Source organism: Delphinus delphis, chromosome 11 (genome assembly GCF_949987515.2).
Source record: "Delphinus delphis chromosome 11, mDelDel1.2, whole genome shotgun sequence".
Classification (NCBI taxonomy): domain Eukaryota; kingdom Metazoa; phylum Chordata; class Mammalia; order Artiodactyla; family Delphinidae; genus Delphinus; species Delphinus delphis.
The window spans coordinates 26,680,535-26,701,380 of record NC_082693.1 but is presented as its reverse complement, the minus strand read 5'-3'; the positions used below and the strand labels follow the sequence as shown (position 1 = coordinate 26,701,380).

General features: G+C 38.9%; 1 pseudogene; it reads left to right on the top strand.

The window, feature by feature from the left end:
• The first annotated feature begins 3,238 nt into the window (after positions 1–3,238).
• Positions 3,239–5,780, top strand: LOC138414215 (tigger transposable element-derived protein 1-like; annotated as a pseudogene).
• Positions 5,781–20,846: the final 15,066 nt, after the last annotated feature.

The window sequence follows — 20,846 nt, the reverse complement described above, 5'->3', positions numbered from 1 at the left end:
GAAAAACTCGTTCAAAGAGAATTTGAGGGACTGTATATATATATATATATACACACACACACACAACCACTAAGGGAAAAAAATGCAATCATATGATTGCTAAATTAGATACAAAACTACTTAATTAAAATGAACATTGAAACCTTTGGGGTTATCTTTTCTACTGGACAGAAATCATTTAAATATGTACTAGAAAAAATATCATTTGGAAATTTTCCATCCACTTAACATTTAACTTCACAGAGTCTCAGTCCTAATTGATTGTGCATTCCCCTAGAGCAGGGGCTCCAACTGTGGTCTTGGAGACCTTTTGCTGGGGGGGAGCCACAGAATCCTTTAAAGAGGTCAGCAGGGTCAAATTATTTTTGTAATAATACTAAGACATTATTTGCCTTTTGCTATCTCCTTCTTTTATAAGTGTATAGTAGGGTTTTTACATGTGATATTGCTGCAGATTATATAAGAAGAAGATGTGAAAACCCATCTGCCTTCTATTAAGCCAGACAGTAATGAGATTTGAAAAAAAAGTAAAACAATGCCGTTCTACTCACTAATTATTTTACTTTTGTAAAATAGAGTTATCTTTTAATAATGTATGTTATTTATGCTAATATGGAATGAGTTTATTATTGTTTTAAAATAATACATTAAATATTGATTGACATAGTCCATATAAACAAAAGTTTTTGAGGTTCTCAATAATTTTTAGAATTTATGGGAGGTGTAAGGCCAACAAGTTTGAAAACCATCACCCCAGAATATTAGGTGATACTTGGCAGAGCTTCTTCTAGTATAACTTTGAAAGTATACTGTCATAATTTTGCTTTACCTTCAAGTTGTAGATAAGTTTTCCTAACAGAAAAAAAGTTGATAAATGAAATAGAAAAAATAAGTTGGATTTATTTCCATTGTAAAAAAGGAAAAATGAATAAAAAAAGATATCTGGACACTGCAATCCATAGCCAAGGCAATCTTGAGAAAGAAGAGCAAAGCTGGAGGCATCACATTTCCTGATTTCAAACTATATTACAAAGCTTTAGTAATCAAGACAGTATGGTATTGGCATAAAAATAAACACATAGATCAGTGGAACAGAATAGAGAGCCCAGAAGTAAACCCACATATATATGGTCCATTCATTTATGACAAAGGAGCCAAGAATATACAATGGGGAAAGTATAATCTCTTCAGTAAATGGTGTTGGGAAAAACTGGACAGCCACTTGCAAAAAAGCTGAACCACTATTTTACACCATACATAAAAATCAACTCAAAATGGATTAAAGACTTTAATGTAAGACCTGAAACCATAAAACTCCTAGAAGAAAACATAGGGGGTAAGCTCTTTGTCATCTTGGTAATATTTTTTTTGGATTTGACACCAAAAGCAAAGGCAACAAAAGCAAAAATAAACAAATGGGCTACATCAAACTTAAAACCTTCTGTACAGCAAAGGAAATCATCAAGAAAATGAAAAGGCAACCTATAGAATGGAAGAAAATATTTGCAAATCATATATCTGATAAGGGGTTAATATCTAAAATACAAAAAGAATTCATACAACTCAATAGAAAACAAATCTGAATAAAAAATGGGCAGAGAATCTGACTAGACATTTTGCCAGACAAAACATACAAATGGCCAACAGTTACATGAAAAAGTGCTCAACATCACTAATCTTCAGGGAAATGTAAATCGAAACCATAATGAGCTATCGCCTCACACTTGTTAAGATGGCTTTCATCAAAAAGACAACAGAAAATGATGTTGGCAAGGATGTGGAGAAAAGGGAACCCTTGTAAATGTAAATTGGTGCAGCCTCTATGGAAAACAGTATGGAGATTCCTCAAAAAGTTAAAAGTAAAGCTACCATAAAATCCAGCAATTTTACTTCACAGTACGTATCTGATGGAAATGAAACCACTATCTCAAAAAGATATCTGTATCTCTATGTTTATTGCAGCATTATTTACAATAGCCAAGACATGGAAATAACCTAAGTGTCCACTGATGGATGAATGGACAAACTCTGGTATATATATATATATATATATATATATATATATATATATATATACCAGAGTTATACACACACACACACACACACACACACACACACACACACACACACACAATGGAATACTACTCAACCATAAAAAAAAGATGAGATCAGGTGGGGTAGATTCTGGAGCCAGACTGTTCAGGTGCAACTCCCAGCTCTACCACTTAATAGTTTTAGTAAGATTTATGAAATTGGATCTATCTAAGACCATAAGAGTAACACATCTCATAGGCTTGTCATGAATATTAAATGAGCGAATACTTGTAAAGCACTAGAATGATACCTGGCACATAATTAGAACTGTGTGCTTACAGTATTATTTCACAAGAAAACTCATGCACATGTTTATCACACTATCAGTTTCTCCAAATACTGCTTTCTCTGAAAGGTGTAGCAAAGTAGTTTCCAAAGTATTTCACATGAAAATAGGGTTTGATAGTCACATAAACTTGAGAAACACTGGAAAAAGAAAAAAAAAAAAAGAGAGAGAGAGAGAGAGGCCTGATTGAAATCAGGATATCACACATGGCTTTTGTAGCTTGCAGTCATGACTTAGGGGGTCATTCTACTGTAAAACTTCTAACACTTGCTGCAATTTTTCAGATTCCAGAATAACCACTAATAATATGTTAGTTTGTAATGTTTCAATTATATTTCTATACACATTAAATTTATAGTTTTGTTGTTATTGAGAAATTTCTTCAAGGCAGGAGAATTGATCTACATAACTTTTTAAAAAAATGGCTACTATGATACAGTCATACCTCATTTTATTGTGCTTCACTTTATTGCACTTTGCAGATACTGCATTTTTTTTTACAAATTGAAGGTTTGTGGCAACACTGCATCCAGCAAATCTATTCGTACCATTTTTCCAACAGCATTTGCTCACTTTGTGTCTCTATGTCACAATTTGGTAATTCTGGTGATATTTCAAAACTTTTCATTATTATTATATTTTTTATGGTGATCTGTGATCAGTAACCTTTGATGTTACTACTGTAATTGTTTTGGGGCACCATGAACCTCGTCCATATAAGATAGTGAACTTAATCGATAAATGTGTATGTTCTGACTGCTCAATGGACCAGCCGTTCCTGTCTCTCTCCCTCTCCTTGGGCCTCCTTATTCTCTGAACCGCAGCAACATTGAAATTAGGACAATTAATAACCCTGCAATGGCCTCTAAGTGTTCAAGTGAAAAGAAAAGTCACAGGTCTCTCCCTTTAAATCAAAAGCTAAAAATGATTAAGCTTAGTGAGGAAGGCATGTCAAAAACTGAGACAGGCAGAAAGCTAGGGCTCTTTTGTCAAACACTTAGCCAAGTTGCGAATGCAAAGGGAAAGTTCTTGAAGGAAATTATAAGTGCTACTGCAATGAACACACCAATGGTATGAAAACAAAACAGCCTTACTGCTGATATGGAGAAAATTGTAGTGGTTTGGATAGAAGATCAAACCAACCACAACATTCCCTTAAGCCAAAGCCTGTTCCAGAGCAAGGCCCTATCTTCAGTTCTGTGAAGGCTGAGAGAGGTGAGGAAGCTACAGAAGAAAAGTCTGAAGCTAGCAGAGGTTGGTTCATGAGGCTTAAGGAGAGAAGCCATCTCCGTAACATCAAAGTGCAAGGTGAAGCAGCAAGTGCTGATGCAGAAGCTCCAGCAAGTTATCCAGATGAAGTAGCTAAGGTCATTAATGAAAGTGGCTACACTACACAACAGATTTTCATTGTAGATGAAACAGCCTTCTGTGGGAAGAATATGCCATCTAAGACTTTCATAACTAGAGAGAAGTCAATGTCTGGCTTCAAACCTTCAAAAGACAGGCTGACTCTCTTGTTAGGGGCTAACGCAGCTGGTGATTTTAAGTTGAAGCTAATGCTCATTTACCATTCCAAAAATCCTACGACCCTTTAGAATTATGCTAAGTCTACTCTGTTTGTACTCTATAAATGGAACAACAAAGCCTGATGACAGCACGTCTGTTTACAACATGGTTTACTAAATATTTTCAGCCCACTGTTGAAACCTACTGCTCAGAAAAAAAGACTCCATTCAAAATGTAATTGCTCATTGACAATGCACCTGTTCACCCAAAAGCTCTGATGGAGCTGTATTACAACCAGATTAATGTTATTTTCATGTCTGTTAACACAGCATCCATTCTGCAGCCCATGGATCAAGGATTCATTTCAAATTTCAAGTCTTAGTATTTAAGAAATACATTTTGTAAGACTGTAGCCGCCATAGGTAGTGATTCCTCTGATGAATCTGGGCAAAATAAATTAAAAACCTTCTGGAAAGGATTCACCATTCTAGATGTCATTAAGAACATTCGTGATTCATGGGAAGACATCAAAATATCAACATTAACAAAAGTTTGGAAGAAGTTGATTCAAATCTTCAGGGATGACTTTGAAGGGTTCACGACTTTAGTGGAGGAAGTAGCAGCAGATGTGGTGAAAATAGCAAGAGAATTAAAATTAGAAGCAGAGCCCAAAGATGTGACTGAATTGCTGCCATCTCATGACAAAACTCAGATGGATAAGGAGTTGTTTCTTATGGATGAGCAAAGAAAGTGGGTTCTTGAGATGGAGTCTCTCATGGTGAAGATGCTGTGAAGATTGTTGAAATGACAACAAAGGATTTAGAATATTACATAAACTGAGTTGATAAAGCCGTGATAGGGTTTGAGAGGATTGATTCAAATTTTTTTTTTCTTTTTTTTTTTGCGGTACGCGGGACCCTCACTGTTGTGGCCTCTCCCGTTGCGGAGCACAGGATCCGGAGGCGCAGGCTCAGCGGCCATGGCTCACGGGCCCAGCCGCTCCGCGGCATGTGGGATCTTCCCGGACTGGGGCACGAACCCGTGTCCCCTGCATCGGCAGGCAGACTCTCAACCACTGTGCCACCAGGGAAGCCCCTGATTCAAATTTTGAAAGAAGATCTATCATGGGTAAAATATTACCAAACAGCATTGCCTGCTACAGAGAAATTGTTCACGAAAGGAAGAGGCCATTGATGTGGCAAACTCCGTTGTTGTCTTATTTTAAGAAACTGTCACGGCCACCCCAGCCTTCACCACCCACCAGCCTGATCAGTCAGCAGCCATCAACAAGCAAGACTCTCACCAACCAAAAGATTATGACTCACTGAAGGCTCAGATGATGGGTAGCATTTTTTAGCAATGAAGTTTTTTTTTTTTTTAATGTAGCCAATGAACATTTTATTCTTTTCTTTTTCTTTTTCTTTTTTTTTTTTTTGCCACACTGCATGGCTTGTGGGATCTCAGTTTCCTGACCAAGGATTGAACCCAGGCCACAACAGTGAAAGCGCTGAATCCTAACCACTAGACCTCCAGGGAACACCCAGCAATGAAGTTTTTTTTTTTGAATTTAATTTAATTTATTTTTTTATACAGCAGGTTCTTATTAGTCATCAATGTTGTACACATCAGTGTATACATGTCAATCCCAATCTCCCAGTTCATCACACCCCCACCCCCACCCCCCACTGCTTTCCCCCCTTGGTGTCCATATGTTTGTTCACTACATTTGTGTCTCAATTTCTGTCCTGCAAACCGGTTCATCTGTACCATTTTTCTAGGTTCCACATATATGCGTTAATATACGATATTTGTTTTTCTCTTTCTGACTTACTTCACTCTGTATGACAGTCTCTAGATCTATCCACGTCTCTACAAATGACCCAATTTCGTTCCCTTTTATGGCTGAGTAATATTCCATTGTATATATGTACCACATCTTCTTTACCCATTTGTCTGTCGATGGGCATGTAGGTTGCTTCCATGACCTGGTTATTGTAAATAGTGCTGCAATGAACATTGGGGTACATGTGTCTTTTTGAATTGTGATTTTCTTTGGGTATATGCCCAATATTGGGATTGCTGGGTCATATGGTAATTCTATTTTTAGTTTTTTAAGGAACCTCCATACTGTTCTCCATAGTGGCTGTATCAATTTACATTCCCACCAACTGTGCAAGAGGGTTCCCTTTTCTCCACATCCTCTCCAGCACTTGTTGTTTGTAGATTTTCTGATGATGCCCATTCTAACTGGTGTGAGGTGATACCTCATTGTAGTTTTGATTTGCATTTCTCTAATAATTAGTGATGTTGAGCAGATTTTCATGGGCTTCTTGGCCATCTGTATGTCTTCTTTGGAGAAATGTCTATTTAGATCTTCTGCCCATATTTGGATTGCATTGTTTGTTTTTTAATATTGAGCTGCGTGAGCTGTTTATATATTTTGGAGATTAATCCTTTGTTCGCTGATTCATTTGAAACTATTTTCTCCCATTCTGAGGGTTGTCTTTTCATCTTGTTTGTAGTTTCCTTTGCTTTGCAAAAGCTTTTAAGATTCATTAGGTCCCATTTGTTTCTTTTTGTTTTTATTTCCATTACTCTAGGAGGTGGATCAAAAAAGATCTTGCTGTGATTTATGTCAAAGAGTGTTCTTCCTATGTTTTCCTGTAAGAGTTTTATAGTGTCCGGTCTTACACTTAGGTCTCTAATCCATTTTGAGTTTATTTTTGTGTATGGTGTTAGGGAGTGTTATAATTTCATTCTTTTACATGTAGCTGTCCAGTTTTCCCAGTACCACTTATTGAAGAGACTGTCTTTTCTCCATTGTATATCCTTACCTCCTTTGTCATAGATTAGTTGACCATAGGTGCATGGGTTTATCTCTTGGCTTTCTATCCTGTTCCATTGATCTATATTTCTGTTTGTGTGCCAGTACCACATTGTCTTGATTACTGTAGCTTTGTAGTATAGTCTGAAGTCAGGGAGTCTGATTCCTCCAGCTCCGTTTTCTTCCCTCAAGACCGCTTTGGTTATTCGGGGTCTTTTGTGTCTCCATACAAATTTTAAGATTTTTTGTTCTAGTTCGGTAAAAAATGCCATTGGTAATTTGATAGGGATTGCATTGAATCTGTAGATTGCTTTGGGTAGTATAGTCATTTTCACAATATTGATTCTTCCAGTCCAAGAACATGGTATATCTCTCCATCTGTTGGCATCATCTTTAATTTCTTTCATCTGTGTCTTATAGTTTTCTGCATACAGGTCTTTTGTCTCCCTAGGTAGGTTTATTCCTAGGTATTTTATTCTTTTTATTGCAGTGGTAAATGGGAGTGTTTCCTTAATTTCTCTTTCAGAATTTTCATCATTAGTGTATAGGAATGCAAGCGATTTCTGTGCATTAATTTTGTATTCTGCAACATTACCAAATTCATTGATTAGCTCTAGTAGTTTTCTGGTGGCATCTTTAGGATTCTCTATGTATAGTATCATGTCATCTGCAAACAGTGACAGTTTTACTTCTTTTTTTCCAATTTGTATTCCTTTATTTCTTTATCTTCTCTGATTACTGTGGCTAGGACTTCCAAAACTATGTTGAGTAATAGTGGTGAGAGTGGACATCCTTGTCTTGTTCCTGATCTTAGAGGAAATGCTTTCAGTTTTTCACCATTGAGACTGATGTTTGCTGTGTTTTTGCCATATATGGCCTTTATGATGTTGAGGTAGGTTCCCTCTATGCTCACTTTCTGGAGAGTTTTTATCATAAATGGGTGTTGAATTTTGTCAAAAGCTTTTTCTGCATCTATTGAGATGATCATATGGTTTTTCTTCTTCAATTTGTTAATATGGTGAATCACATTGATTGATTTGCATATATTGAAGAATCCTTGCATCCCTGGGATAAATCCCACTTGATCATGGTGTATGATCCTTTTAATGTGTTGTTGGATTCTGTTTGCTAGTATTTTGTTGAGGATTTTTGCATCTATGTTCATGAGTGATATTGGTCTGTAATTTTCTTTTTTTGTAGTATCTTTGTCTGGTTTTGGTATCAGGGTGATGGTGGCCTCATAGAATGAGTTTGGGAGTGTTCCTTCCTCTGCAATTTTTTGGAAGTTTGAGAAGGATGGGCGTTAGGTCTTCTCTAACTGTTTGATAGAATTCACCTGTGAAGGCATCTGGTCCTGGACTTTTGTTTGTTGGAAGATTTTTCATCACAGTTTCAATTTCATTACTTGTGATTGGTCTGTTCATATTTAGCATTGAAATATTTTTAAAATAAGGTATGTACATTGGTTTTTTAGACATAGTGCCAATCCACAGTTAATAGACTACAGTATAGTGCAAACATTATTTTTATACACACTGAGAAACCAGAAAATTCATGTGACTTGCTTTATTGCAGTGGTCTGGAACAGTACTGAAACAGATCAGGACCCTATGGTCCTTGCCCCTCATGTCCTCAGCCTGCCTTTTGTCTGTAGAAAAAACGTTAGCCAAAGAATAAATTTAATCAGAGAAGTGAGAAAATGCAGAAACAAAAGAAAACAGTCAAAGGAGACTAAATAATAATAGTTCAGTCATTAAGCAAAGTCAAGGACCTTTATTTCCTCCTCAAGGGCTATAGATAATATTCTGAGTCATACCCTTTGAGCTGTCTTATAGATATGGAAACCTCCACCTGGTGGAAGAAGTTAACTACATGATAACCAGACTGAAGCCATGTCATAAGCTGCCACAATTCTGAAAACTGGCCTCAAAGAAATGGGAACAAACCGACCCTGGAACTGAAGACTAACTGTACTTAGAACAGTCAAGATGACGCTGATCAGGCCACTGCATGACTACTTTCAAAATGACTGTCAGAGCTGACTGCGCTGTTTCTGCATGTAGCCCCCTCCCTCTCTATATAAAAGTTCTTGCCCACTGATTGTTGGGGGCAAGGGGGAGTTGGCCTTTGGTCCGCCTTCCCCTGCAGGTTGCTGGCCTCCTAAATAAAGCACTTTCCACCAACCTTGCCTCTTTATTGGCTTTTGAGCAACAAGTGGCCAGACCCCCACTTTCAGTTACAGTACTTGAAATATTTTCAATGTATGCCTGAATTTCATTTTACAGATGTGCCATAGGTTGTTTTTTCTTTTTTCATTAAAAAATTTTATTTATTTATTTATTTATTTTGGGCTGTGTTTGGTCTTCGTTGTGGTGCGCAGCCTTCTCAGTGCAGTGGCTTCTCTTGTTGTGGAGCACGGGCTCCAGGCACACGGGCTTCAGCAGTTGTGGCGCACTGGCTCTAGACTGCAGGCTCAGTAGTTGTGGCACACGGGCTTAGTTGCTCCACGGCATGTGGGATCTTCCTGGACCCGGGCTCGAACCTGTGTCCCCTGCATTGGCAGGCAGATTCTTAACCACTGAACCACCAGGGAAGTTCCTGTTTTTTCTTTTTTAAATTAACTCTCCTGTATGTAGACATTTAGATTGCCTTCACTTTTTCTACAACAACACAATAAGCATGTGAGTATACATATACAATATATACCTATGTATACACACACATATAGATATAGATATAGATAGATATCTCCACATTTATTTCATCTTTTTTTGTACGGAGAGGTTTTTGACCCTAGCTTTCTATGCCAGGCAAACTGATCAAGGAAAACTTAAAATGCAGGAGAAAGGTGTCAAATGTCACCTTTGCCTTTCGTTTTTGTAGAAGTCCCAACACTCCAGCCTTCCCTGGGGGTTAGCCAGAAGAAAACATATACCTTTGATCTGACCACTCACCTTCAGCCCAAGCCAGCCTCCCAGGCAACAGAATAATGCTGCCCTCCCTACCCAAACCCCAGAGGCAAGGGCAGTTTTAGCCTGCAGGAGATCTTTTGTTCTGTTTTCAGTGAATTTCCACAGGAACTGTACTGCTCCCTAGAGGGCAATTTGGAAATTTGGGGAGGTCTTTCAGATTGTCCCAATGAATGGAATTTGAGGGTGAAGGGATTTGAATGGGCACTACAGTCATTTAGTAAGTGGGGCCAAGGACACTATACAATGTGTAGAATAGTCTCACAATGAAAACCTGTTCCTCAGCCAGCATGAACTTCTAATATCCTTCCATGTATTTATGGAGGTTAAAAGTCTGTTTATAATTATCTGAGCTTAAACCTAAATTTGCATGTTTCATCATTCTTTTGTTAAAAAATTTTTTAACTAATTAATTAATTAACTTTTACTTTTGGCTGCTTCGGGTCTTTGTTGCTTGTGCACGGGCTTTCTCTAGTTGGGGCGAGTGGGGGCTACTCTTTGTTGAGGTGCGCAGGCTTGTTGCAGTGGCTTCTCTTGTTGTGGAGCATGGGCTCGAGGCATGCGGGTTCAGTAGTTGTGGCACGCAGGCTCCGTAGTTGTGGCTTGCAGGCTCTAGAGCACAGGCTCAGTAGTTGTGGTGCACGGGCTTAGTTGCTCCGCAGCCTGTGGGATCTTCCTGGACCAGGGCTCGAACCCATGCCCCCTGCATTGGCAAGCAGATTCTTAACCATTGTGCCACCAGGGAAGTCCCTAAACCTAACTTTGCTTTACATATATCAAACTATTTTTGCATGTTTTTAGTAGACACTGAATTTTCCAGGAATGAAACCACCGTGCAAATCTAGGAAAGATTGTACTTTACTTGGCCGAGGATTTTACTGTGTTACTCACCAATTTGGAAAATTATTTCTTCTGAAGGCAACTCCAGTTATGATATTTGAGTTGGTGACATATCATAACTGTTTCTGTATGCATTTGTATTCATTGTGTTTTCATTATTTTACATAGAGGCCCAAGCATCTCACTATTCATTATGCCTTCTACTGTAATCATAGCAAATATTTACATATTAACTATATATTATTTTTATAATAATTTTCTAAAAATATATATTTATTTATTTTTGACCACACATAGAGGCATGTGGGATCTTAGTTCCCCAACCAGGGATCAAACCCATGACCCCTGCATTGGAAGTGTGGAGTCTTAACCCCTGGACAACCAGGGAAGTCCCTGTGTGTTTCAATTTAAGCATTACACTGATTTTTAAAAAACTGTGTATATAGGTAGGTGTGTAGTAGAATGGGTGTTACAACATATTTATTACTGAAAGGAGGCACATGAAAAGACATTTTAAGATACTGAGCAAAACAACCTAGCTTCCCATTGCCTGACTTCCTCACTATACTGTGAAAGTGACAGGGATAGGTCCTATTCATTGCAGTATCCATCTGGCTCATAGTATGTGTTCCATAAACATTTGTTGAATAATGACTTAGGGAATTTGGAGTTTTCAGGTTGGTAAACATGTGGAGATTTGGGGAGAGGTGTGCACTCAGAGAGCATGGAAGCTCCGCACACTTTCCCACATGCCTTGCCTTGTGCCTCTCTTCCTTCTGGCTGGTTCTGAATTATATCCTTTTACAATGAACCAGTGATCTGGAAAATTAAAGAATACATGGACACAATTAAATATTTGATTAAGAATGAGTTAAGAAAACAACACGAGACCAGAAAAAAAAAAAAGAGCTGGTGGAGCTAAGTATATAAATAAAGGTAAAGTTAATGCTATTGCTGAAATAGTTTTGATTATACAAATAAAAGTGACATTGTAACAAAGAATTGTTACAATGGGGGGAGAAGCTTGTGGAAACGACATCAGTTGTAAAGAAAATGCACAAGGTGATTGAAGTGACATAAAAGGAAAATGAGAGAAATGGAAGATAGACAATGGAATACTTACAATGATGGGTGTGTAAATTCAAGAAAACATACCAAATGAAATGTTATTGAATGCTATTAGATGTGCAGATGGGGAGTCTCATTGTACCCCAAGAAAAGGAAATTAACAACTACAACAATATTTATCATGATGTGGTCAAACTTCATAGTAAAAAAATGCAAAATTTTATATTTAAAGAAATGTTGCAGTTCTTTTAAAAGGATAAAAGTAAATTACTTGTAAATAAAACAGCATAAAAGAAAACAAATATCTAAAACATTTTGAGGGGAAAAATATTTAAAGAAATAAAACATAGGGAATTTGAACCAAAGGACTTATCTGAAGATAGTGGAAACAGATAAATTACGTATTAAGGGTTCTCAAGCAGCTGTCATGAAAATTATCCAAAACTTGGAAATAAGGCAAAAAAGATGAGTAGAACATCCTTTCAATACATGTGGGGGCAAAGCCCACCCAAGGATTGTCCAGGGCAAGGGCCAACACACTTCATCTGTAAAGGTCCAGATAGTAAATATTACAGGTTTTGTTGGCTTTAGGACTCTGAGTACTCAGACCTTCCACTAAGGAAATGACTGAGTTCCAATAAAAATTTATTTACAAAATACATGGAGTGGATTTGGCCAGAGGGTCATGGTAACATAAAGTTTATCCCATTATTTACTATTGATTAAAAGTCTCAGAATTAGTGAAGTTACTTGTTAATTTGGAGATTTTTGTCTGGTAGGGCTGCATATAACTCTGTTGATAGAACTTACAACTCCAAAGGTTTGTGGTCGATTGGGCATTAATCAGTTTTATATCCTATAAATATCCTTGCTTCTAATATGCTCTTTGAATTGGTCATAGAATCTTTATTGGTTCCTTTATTAATCAATGAGTTAATTAAATCTCTGACATGTGTTCACTTTATATTTGCCAGAGAGTCATGATTTTAACTTTTTGAAAATTTTGCTTTACCTACAGTTTATACTTATATCTCCTAAGTGTGCAAACATAGACTCTAGTCACAGGTCTTCTCCACTAAAACAGGAAAAGGACCAGTGATTATATATGTTGCATTTCACGAATTTTGAAAAGGCTGGGTTAGCACTATGAAATAGAGTTGTAAATTCAATTAATTTCAAATCTTGGTGGGCAAGTGGCTGTAATAACCAAAACAGATATCTCATGAAACCTCTTCATACACAACAATTGGGATGAGGCTCAGATTAACAATGTTAAAGCCATATTTCAAACAGTATTGACAATTTTGAATGTTTTGATCAACTTCTTGTAAAAATATGCTAGACTTTTTTTTTTTTTTTGTCAAGTAGCTGTCTAAGAGCTTCTACTGTTGTAGGATTCCTGTTTGCTGATATATACACTATTTGTGCTATTTTTTAAACCAACAGTTTCTCTGCAGGAGTCTCTTAAAGCTATTTGTCCATTGTGTAAGGATAGGTTTAGTTGAAACTAGATAATATTATCTGCACTTAATCAGGCACTCACAGTCTGCAATATGTTACTACACTTTGAAGGGGTTCAGAAAGGAAAGTTACCACAATGTGAAGCTTCATCTCTTTCCCAAGAAGGTGACTTATGACAGATACAGATACAGAGTGAGGAACAGACTGGTATGTTAAATTTCGGTACTAACTTTTAAATTCTTGCTTGCTTTTTTGATAAAAATAAAGTAAAACTCTGCATCCCAGTGTTTTTTCTTGCACACTCCTGGAGTACACCCAGCCCACTAGAGTCTGAGGTTTGGCAGTCACTATGTGGGTACCACCACTTGGTGGCAGCAGCAGCCTTCAACTGTGGGATCCATTTTGCAGGGATAAGTAAGCCGCTTCTTAAAAGAGAAATAGTTAAAGGCAGGCAATGACAAGATGCAGTCAGACACACACAGGTCCTTCCTCCTGACGACTGACATTGTTGAATTTTACCCTGTGCTTCTGGAAAGCAGCAATGGTAAAGAACACCTCCTCCAACCTTTTGTTTTCCAAAATCCCCCCCATTCTTTTGTATTCTAGGAAAGGGCTTACTCAAAGAATCACTCTTCCCCCATTTGACTCATAAAACCCACTGTCTACTCTTTCTCATGACTCCCATAATCCTTGCAGATGACTCCTCTCTTTACCTGTGACAAGGCCAAACACAGATCATTCCTTCCCCTTTTGCCAGAACCTGCTGACAAGTCCAGACACAGATCCTCCAACTTCCCATTCTTTGTTATAATCGATTAGCTATTTTTTGTTCCCCTGAAACTAGTTAACCACAGAGAAAAACATTTTCTTTTCGGCTACCTGACTGAGATTTCTTCTGCTTACAAAACAACCCTAACTGTAAAACCCTCCACCTATGGCCAGTTTATGTCCCCTCCCTATGTAAGTCAAAGGCAAAACCACCCTGCAGAGGCACTCTGATGTCAGATCTGGGGGGCTCTCCTTACCACAATAGCCTTGAGGCAGGAGATAGATTGACCCTAGGCTGGGCAGCTGGAGTTGTCCCCTGTGGACGGATACTCCAAAATAGCAGGAGGGAGGAGAAGCTAAGTCCTGCCCAGGTAAGTGATAAAAGACCACATATTCTTCATTCTCAAAGTCAAGGAGACCTTCCCAACTACACATGTGTAGAAAGGCTCCTCAGAGGTCAAAAGGGAGGGGGCATCACCTCATAGTAAGTGATGTCAACCTACCCATAGGCCTCTTCACTAGAAACCATCTTGGCTAAGAGACGCACACACATACACGGGAGGACCCGGAGATAAACCAAATATGGATTCAGAACCATGCAAAGCAAGATGATTGGCCAAAGGAAACCCAGACAAAATGCACCATAAAAGTGATTCAAACTACCATGAGGGCACTTGAGGGCACTCTCTCTGAGCCCACCCACGTGTCTATCCACACGTACTCTTTTTCCTCCTGGTAAACACTTTACTTGTTTCACTACTTTCGGTCTCTATGTGGAAATTCATTTCTGCACAGCTGATGGGCCAGGGCTTTGTCACTGGCCACTGTCCCTTGTGGTCTAGTGGTTAGGATTAGGCACTCTCACTGCTGTGGCCTGGCTTCAATCTCTTGCTGAGAACCGAAATGTTGCTTCAAGTCACTGCAGGCTGAGGCCACCCAAGATCAGCCTGAATAAAGTCAATCTCCTTACTTGCTTGGTTCTGTCTGTGACATATTCCTTGATTCCTCCTTAAAGAAGCTTCACTCTCATGAGACCTAAGCCTGTCATCCAGGCAGATAGGGTACTACCTACCCTGCACAATGTCTTCTGGGTAAACCTCCCCAAAGACATAGACACCTCTTCATTTTTAATACCCAAACTTCATAGATATATGTATTTCTCAATATAACATTTCAGCCAACATGTATATAGACAAATCTTCTGTTTACATTTAAGCATAATACAATATTTTAACAAAATGAAATGCAGGAAAAGCCTTCCATTCTAAATATTATTGATGTTTCTTCAGAGTGAGTTGTGGGTTGCTTTGTGTCCCCTGAAAAAGATATGTTGAAGTCCTAATCCCTGGTACTTGTGAATGTGACCTTATTTGGAAATAGGGTCTTTGAAGATATAATTAAGACGTAAGTTAAGATGAGGTCATAGTCAAGTAGTGTAGGCCCTTGATCCAATATGATTGGTATCCTTATGAAAAGAGAAGAGGGCTTCCCTGGTGGCGCAGTGGTTGAGAGTCCACCTGCCGATGCAGGGGACATGGGTTCATGCCCTGGTCCAGGAAGATCCCACATGCCACGGAGTGGCTGGGTCCATGAGCCATGGCCGTTGGGTCTGCGCGTCCGGAGCCTGTGCTCCACAACGGGAGAGGCCACGACAGTGAGAGGCCCACATACCACAAAAAAAAAAAAAGAGAGAGAGAAGAGACACAGAGAGAGACATGCACAGGGAGAATGCCATGTGACCATGGAGGCAGTGACTGGAATAATGCATCTACAAGTCAAGGAGCACCAAGGATTACTGGCAACATCAGAAGCTAAGAGAAACACATGGAACAGATTCTTTCCTAGAGCCTTCAGAAAGAGCATGGTCCTGTCAACACCTTTGCTTTTGGGCTTGGGCCTCCAAATTCATAAGGCAATAAATTTTTTTTTAAGCCATCCAGTTTACTGTGCTTTGTTTTGACAGCCCCAGAAAACTAATACAGAGTCCCTGTAAAAATTTTTTGAAAATTGTGAAATTGAGTGTCCACAAAAAGGATGAAGTACAGGACCATTAGCAGTGTTAAAATAAAAATTACACTGGACAAAGTTAAACAGATGAAGAAGACTTTATCCAATGCTACTGCAATGGGAGGGAGAGGCCAGAACTAAGTCTGAACTCAAATCCATGGCAGCAGAGAGGTAATGCTTTTTAATGGCTGGGGTGAGCTAGTAGAAAAGTACTGGAGGACGTTATGGGGAGGTCACAGGCCATCTGTGTTTGCTGATTGGCTTTATCCAAAGGAAAAATAATTTTCTCATATCTTTATGACAAGGGATAGTTTTGCAACCTGGAGCAAGGAACCTTGGAGTTGGCGCCTACCCTCGGTCAGAAGCTGTGAGATAGGGGTGCATCTCCTTTGCTGATTACATTTCAAGGGAGAGCTCCCAGGTTCTTGAGAAAGACTTTCCTGGTTGTAAAACTGATAAGAGGCTGTTAAAAAGATTTACATCTCAAAGGGGCAGAGAAAAAAATTACAATTACAAGTCTTCTAAAGTAAAGGGAGCTCAGGGGCCTCAAGTCAGAAAGAAGCCAGTTTAAGTTTAGTCAGACTGAGGGGAACATTAAAGCCATCTTGGTCAGTGGCCTTCTCCTGCACAAAGCCTGCTGTTTGTTATCAAATGTATTAATTATTTGGTGAGAAAGAAACAAAGTTCTAAGCTCTTGACAGTTAACAAGATGGTTTGGAGTTTTAATTATGTATAGGTGTATTACCACCCTTTAGCAACCTGTTTAAGAAATTAGCTGAGGGCTTGGGGTTGACATAGTAACATAATTTTTCCTACTTAAGATAAATGTAAATAGGCTCCAGACTAGCATTTTCGTGCAGAACAACTAATTTTCAGTAACAGATTACTGATACACAGCAGGAGATGACTACATTTCTAAATTGTTTAATTTTTTTAAAAGAATTTTTTAAAATCATAGATCTAAATTTCTTTCTTTTTTTTTTTTTGGCCGAGCCACACGGCTTGTGGGATCTTAGTTCCCCAACCAAAGATTGAACCCGGGCCCTCAGCAGCAAGAGCCCGGTGTCCTAGCCACTAGACTGTCAGGGAATTCCCCCAAATTTCTTTTAAATAACTACCTATCTGACAGGGTGATTTAGTGCAGACCCACCATATTCTGAATCCTAGAACAAGGTCATGTTTAATGAGCTTTCTCTCTGAGTCCCCCACTTCTACCCCCACACTCATCAAGATCCAGGACAGATGGGCCATCAACTCAAAGACCAACAGCAGGACAACCGCACTGGCAAATTGCCTAGGAAGATTGGAAGTGAATAACAAACATCTGTTCTAAAATCTATAACCCAGATCCAAGAAGGAGACAGCTGCTAGCCATATTCCCTCTACCCCAAGAATGCTTTTAAATTGCTGTTGGATGTCAAGAATTAAAAAACAAAGGAGAAACAAACACAATAGAATAGAAAATAACAGAATGCACTGTATGATGTCAGGCTAAGTGTTGATTTGGTCATGTATGTATGTATATGCCTTAGGTCATAATATAAGGTGTATTACTTTGAGAACTATTCTAGGAAACGCCCAGTAGTTACTTGAAGGGAATCAATACTAAATGTCATAGATATCTACAGGCCAGGATTTGAGATCTAGTCCCACCCCCCTCAATTCACCTACCAATCAATATTATTGATAGTTAAATCACTCAGGGAAATTTTGGCTGTCCCAGGTTTGGCATTTGAAACCCAGAACTCATTGCATTACCACTCTCCTCTTGTTTCTCTCACCTCGTGGCAAGCAGCCTCTTTCACTCACTCCTGGTAGACCAGTAAGGAATAAATTGGGCAGGTATGAATGAAGAGAAATCATGTCAATTCTTGTTTGGTAACTGAGCAGAACCCTATTGGATCCTACAGGGACAGACCCGTCCCCTATATCCTCTGCTGTAGCTCCTCTCTGAAGTACCTAGATAATAGTATCTGATGTACACTTCCTGAATTATTTTACAGATGCTGAAACCACCACCAAATGGAAGAAATTAACTACTTGATGACCATGAACCCTCAGAACTACTGGTGCCTAAGGACTGATACCTAAACATCAACCAATCAGAGAATTGTGCACAAGATGATCACATATCCTGTGACCCCCCCTTCCCTCACCTGGCCTTTAAAATTGCTTTGTTGAAACCCCTTGGGGAGTTAGAGGTTTTAGAGCACGAGCCACCTGTCCTTCTTGTATTGGTGCCTTTACAATAAATACTGCATTTTCCTTCAACACAACCCAGTGTCAGTAGATTGGCTTTACTGCACGTGGGTGAACAGACCTGAGTTTGGCTCAGTAACAGTTTATCTAAATAGATACAGACAAAAATAATCCTGAGGGAGTAGAGAATATCTTAAATCAAGCTCTATCACTTTTACAAATGAGAAAAAGTTAATGTCTTTGACATGAAGTTATTTTCTTGAGGTCACATAGCAATTTTCTTTTTAACATCTTTATTGCAGTACAATGCTTTACAATGTTGTGTTAGTTTCTGCTGTATAACAAAGTGAATCAGCTATACGTATACATATATCCCCACATCCCCTCCCTTGTGCATCTCCCTCCCACTCTCCCTATCCCATCCCTCTAGGTGGTCACAAAGCACTTCGCTGATCTCCCTGTGCGATGCAGCTGCTTCCCACTAGCTATCTATTTTACATTTGGTAGTGTATATATGTCAATGCTACTCTCTCAGTTCATCCCAGCTTACCCTTCCCCCTCCCCGTGTCCTCAAGTCCATTCTCTACGTCTGCGTCTTTATACCTGTCCTGCCCCTAAGTTCATCAGAACGATTTTTTTTTTAGATTCCATATATATATTAGCATATGGTATTTGTTTTTCTCTTTCTGACTTACTTCACTCTGTATGACAGACTCTAGGTCCAACCACCTCACTACAAATAACTCAATTTTGCTTCTTTTTATGGGGCTGAGTAATATTCCATTGTATATATGTGCCACATCTTCTTTATCCATTCATCTGTCAATGGACACTTAGGTTGCTTCCATGTCCTGGCTATTGTAAATAGTGCTGCAATGAACATTGTGGTACGTGTCTCTTTTTGAATTATGGTTTTCTCAGGGTATATGCCCAGTAGTGGGATTGCTGGGTCATATGGGAGTTCTATTTTTAGTTTTTTAAGGAACCTCCACACTGTTCTCCATAGTGGTTGTGTCAATTTACATTCCCACCAACAGTGCAAGCGGGTTCCCTTTTCTCCACACCCTCTCCAGCATTTATTGTTTGTAGATCTTTTGATGATGGCCATTCTGACCAGTGTGAGGTGATACCTCATTGTATTTTTGATTTGCATTTCTCTAATGATTAATGATGTTGAGCATTCTTTCATGTGTTTGTTGGCAATCTGTATATCTTCTTTGGAGAAATGTCTATTTAGGTCTTCTGCCCATTTTTGGATTGGGTTGTTTGTTTTTCTGATATTGAGCTGTATGAGCTGCTTGTATATTTTGGAGATTAATCCTTTGTCAGTTGCTTCGTTTGCAAATATTTTCTCTCATTCTGAGGGTTGTCTTTTGGTCTTGTTTATGGTTTCCTTTGTTATGCAAAAGCTTTGAAGTTTCATTAGGTCCCATTTGTTTATTTTTGTTTTTATTTCCATTTCTCCAGGAGGTGGGTCAGAAACGATCTTGCTGTGATTTAGGTCAAAGAGTGTTCTTCCTATATTTTCCTCTAAGAGTTTTACAGTGTCAGCTCTTACATTTAGGTCTTTAATCCATTTTCAGTTTATTTTTGGGTATCACATAGCAATTTAGTGATAGATTTACAGTGAGAAGTTTCATCTTCATATTTTCTGACCAGGGCTCTTCCAGCTAACTCCTTGCTACCCCCTGATGGAGAGGTGTGTGAAGAGCATACAGGTGTGGATATGTTTTTATTGAATTTTATTCAAGAGTTTGCCCTCTGGACAGTCTAGAACACAGCAGGCAGTGGTGAGTGTAGTTGTTGTTCCTGTCCATTCTTCCTCAATTTACCTGGAGTCAAAGCATCTAAAGGCAAGACTCTGAGACAAATTTGGCATCATTAATCTACAGCAGTTGTCTAAATGGGGCTGAGGATGGTCTTCTGAGCATCGTGTTCCCATAGTTTTCAAGTGGCAGTTTACGGACAACTGATGAAAATTTTATCTACAGTTTATTAAAACACCCAAAGACAAAACAAAACCAAAAGTACAAGTAGTTTGAAACTTAAAATTTTCCATCATTTATAACTTAATAAGACAGGAAGAAGAAGAAGGAGAAGGGGAAGGAGAAGAAGGAAAAGAGGAAGAAGAGGAGGAGAAGAAGAAGAGAATTTTCTTCTGAATTCCAAGACAAAATTCTACAATGTGAAAGTGTTAGTGAACACAAGTTCACGTGCCCGATGCACAGTGAGGCCAAACAAGCCAAAACATCTGAGTTGGGAGCAGAGAAGGGTTTATTGCAGGGCCATGCAAGGAAATGGCTCCTGCCCCCAAAACCCCGAACTCTCAGAAGTGTTTCAGCAAAGCATTTTTAAAGGCAAGGTGAGAGAGGGGTGAGGTTGGTTGTTGCAAACTTCTTGGTGCAGGAATTCTTTGTGCTTGCAGCTGTCCAGATAACTCTCTATGAATGGAGTCTTAAAGGTCAAAACCTTGAGAATAGGCTGTCCTGTATATTTCAGGCTATAGGCAACCTTCCTTTTCTTTTTTAATAAATTTATTTATTTTATTTTATTATTTATTTTTGGCTGCATTGGGTCTTCATTGCTGCATGCAGGTTTTCTCTAGTTGCAGTGAGCAGGGGCTACTCTTCGTTGCGGTGCGCAGGCTTCTCATTGCGGTGGCTTCTCTTGTTGTGGAGCACGGGTTCTAGGTGTATGGGCTTCAGTAGTTGTGGCACATGGGCTCTGTTGCTCCACGGCATGTGGGATCTTCCTGGACCAGGGCTCAAACCCATGTCCACTGCATTGGCAGGTAGATTCTTAACCAATGCACCACCAGGGAAGC